The sequence below is a fragment of the Lithobates pipiens genome, unplaced genomic scaffold (genome assembly GCF_037356315.1).
Source record: "Lithobates pipiens isolate NorthernLeopardFrog02 unplaced genomic scaffold, aLitPip1_a1.2 Scaffold_22, whole genome shotgun sequence".
Lineage (NCBI taxonomy): Eukaryota > Metazoa > Chordata > Amphibia > Anura > Ranidae > Lithobates > Lithobates pipiens.
In genome coordinates this window covers 204,591,206-204,594,764 of record NW_027507784.1, presented here as the reverse complement: position 1 = coordinate 204,594,764, position 3,559 = coordinate 204,591,206, and positions in this window count along the sequence as shown.

Sequence of the window (3,559 nt, the reverse complement as noted above, 5' to 3'; positions counted from 1 at the left end):
GGCTCTGGTGCCACAGGCTCTACTTCAGGAACACACTCTGACAGCATCACTGGTTCTGGAACATCGGTCCTTTCCTCTTCTGAGTAAATGCTAGGGATATCTTCCCAGCCTTCAGGCACACCACTAGATGGAATGAACTCTGTAGCTTCTGGGTTCAGCGTTCCATCCTGTGTATCCTCAGTAGGTGGGAGATCTATGGCAGAATTTCCTGGAGTTGATGAAGGCCACAGCCACTCAAGCTCTCCTCTTCCACCTTCACCTCGTTGGGAATCTTGTCCATCTCTAACCCGGGAGGTCTGAGACCGAGTGCTAGGTCCCGGGGTATCCAGAATGGAAACAGATTCAGGTGGATTTCTCACTGGAGGTATTCTGACTGCTTCAGTAAGCGGGAGCAAATGATTCCTGTGCCAAGTCTTCAAGGGCCCCACTTTCCCCTCTGGTTTCAACTTATACACAGGCAATCCAGGTAGCTTTCTGCAAATGACATAGGGCTCCGATCTCCATCTATCAGCAAGCTTGTGCTTCCCAGGGATTCCCAGGTTGCGTAGCAGTACACGGTCCCCAGGCTGCAGGTCTTGCACTCGAACCTTCAGATCGAAGTTCCTCTTGTTGCGGGCTCCCCTTTGGTCCGAGGCCGCCTGAGCTCGTTCATGGGCCACTTTCAAATTGTGTCTAAGTCGGTCCACATATCCCTTGTGGGAGGTAGCAGAGGCATGATCTAGGGAAATGCCAAAGGCCAGATCCACCGGCAATCTTGCTTCTCTCCCAAACATGAGCCGGTAGGGGGAGTAACCCGTCACATCACTTGTGGTGCAGTTGTAAGCGTGCACCAAAGCTGATATGTGTTGGCTCCAGTGTTGCTTCTTCTCTGTCTCTAGAGTTCCAAGCATGTTTAGTAAGGTCCGATTAAACCTCTCAGGTTGGGCATCTCCTTGTGGATGATAAGGTGTAGTCCTGGTCTTCTCTACTCCCAATGAGTCCAGTAGGTTCCGGATCAGACGACTCTCAAAGTCCCTTCCTTGGTCTGAGTGGATTCTCTGTGGTAATCCATAGTGGACAAAGTATTTTTCCATGAGCACCTTGGCCACAGTGGAGGCCTTTTGGTCTTTGGTGGGGAAAGCCTGGGCATAACGGGTGAAATGATCGGTTACCACCAGAACATTTCCCAATCCACTCAAATCAGGTTCGAGGCAGAGAAAGTCAATGCACACCAGATCCATTGGACCCTGACTCTGTAGGTGGCCCATTGGGGCAGCTTGATGGGGTAGAGTCTTCCTCTGGATGCATCGTGCACAAGAATGGCAATATTCCTCCACTTCTGCCCTCATACAGGGCCAATAGAACCGGCTTCTGACAAGCTGGAAAGTTCTCTCCGCCCCTAGATGGCCATGCTGGTCATGTAAGACAATTAGTACCGTCTCTCTGTGTTTCTCTGGGAGAAACAACTGCCACTTATCTTCTGAGATATCAGAGGGGCCCCTTCGGTAGACCACTCTCTGATGTACTTGTAGCTTATCCAACTCTTTCCTCAGCAGGCGAGCCTCCTTGGAAGGGTGATGTCGAAGTCCCTCTGGATTCTCGTTCTCCAAAGCTTCAAGGACCAATCTCCCCATGGGGTCTTCCAATTGGTCATAGCTCAGCTCCTTTCTGGACAGCTTTGGCAGGAGTTCCTCTGCTAGTTGAGTTACCCCACAGTAGGGTTGAGGGACTCCCACTGCGGTGACTCCTATCTCCTCTGCTCTGGAGCCCCCTCTTGCTTGAAACTCAGCACCCTGACAGAGTTCTTGCACTCCTTCCGGTGCTACCTGGGTCCAGTCTTCCCAGTCATTGACCATGACATGAGATCTTCGGGACAGGGCATCTGCATCCCTATTTCCAGCCCCTGGTCTGTACTTTAGACTGAAGTTGAATCCGGATAATGCAGCCAACCATCTGTGTTCGGTTGCATCTAACTTTGCAGTAGTGAAGAGGTAGGTCAGAGGATTGTTATCTGTCTTTACGGTAAACTCCGCCCCATAGAGATAGTCTTTCAGTTTGTCTACTACTGCCCATTTGAGGGCCAAGAACTCCAATTTATGAGTGGGGTAGTTCTTCTCCGAGGGAGTCAGGCTCCGGCTCACATAGGCCACTGGTCGCAGCTGCTCTTCATACTCTTGATAGAGCACTCCTCCTAGGCCCTCATGACTGGCATCGACATGTAGCTCATATGGTCTGGTGGGGTCGGCATAGGCCAGGACTGGGGCTGTGGTAAGGCTCCTCTTCAAGGTTCGGAAAGCCTCTTCACACCTGGGGCTCCACTGATCTCGAATCGACTCACCGGCCCTCCTAGGTCCCAAGCCATCCTCTTCTCCTTCAGTCTTGAGCAATTCGTTTAGTGGCTTGGCAATCCGGGCAAACCCATCCACAAATCTTCTATAATAGGAGCAGAACCCCAGGAAAGATCTGAGCTCTGTGACTGTTGTCGGTCTTGGCCAAGAGGTAATTGCTTCCAACTTCTCAGGGTCTGTAGCCACTCCCTTTTCAGACACTATGTGTCCCAGATAGTTCACAGAGGATTGGTAAAACCGGCACTTCTCGGGAGAAAGCTTGAGTCCCTCTTTGCTGAGTCTTCTCAACAACTTCTCCAACCTGGCCTCATGTTCTTCCAAAGTCTTCCCGAAGACAATGACATCGTCCAAGTACACAAGGACTTCTATGAGGTTCATGTCTCCAACGGTCTTCTCCATGAGGCGTTGAAAGGTAGCAGGGGCTCCAGACAGGCCCTGAGGCATTCTGTTGAATTCAAAGAATCCCACTGGGGTTATGAAAGCTGTCTTCTCTCGGTCTTCCTGGTGCATGGGGATTTGGTAGTACCCACTATTGAGGTCCATTACACTGAACCACTTGGCACCAGACAAACTCTGTAGGGCATCCTCTATTCTCGGTGTGGTATACTGGTCAGGGATGGTCCTCCTGTTGAGAGTCCTGTAGTCGATACAAAGCCTCAACGACCCATTCTTTTTCCTGACCACCACTATGGGGGAGGCATAGGGACTTCTAGACTCCCGAATCACACCAGTCTTCTTCAACTCCGCAAGCTGCTCCCTCAGATCCTCCAGATCAACTAGAGGGACCCGCCTAACCCTTTCCCTGAAGGGTTTGTCTTCGTGGAGGCGGATTCGGTGGGTGGCACTCCTGGCACATCCCACATCAAACTCATCCTTTGAGAAAATCCTCTCCCATCTAGTCAGCTGGGCCTTGGCTCTCTCCTTCCAGGCTCCAGGTAGGTCCGGGTTCTCCATGGAAAGTTTTTCCCAAACATCTCCTCCTTCACCCGTTCCTTTTACTTCTGACCAGCTGACTGGGGCCACAGGACTCACCTGCCCCAACAGCATCCTGGCAGGGATCTCTATGGGTCTCTCCGTAGGGTCTCACACTCACTGGGACTCTTCCTCGAGCCTTCTTCAGGGCCTTGATTGGAATCACTTCCGGTATCACTTCCAGGCCTGAGTGGTCCTCCCTTGGATCGGATTCCAGCATGACAAAGGGGCCAGGCTGCTCCCAGGTAAGCTTCCCCGTC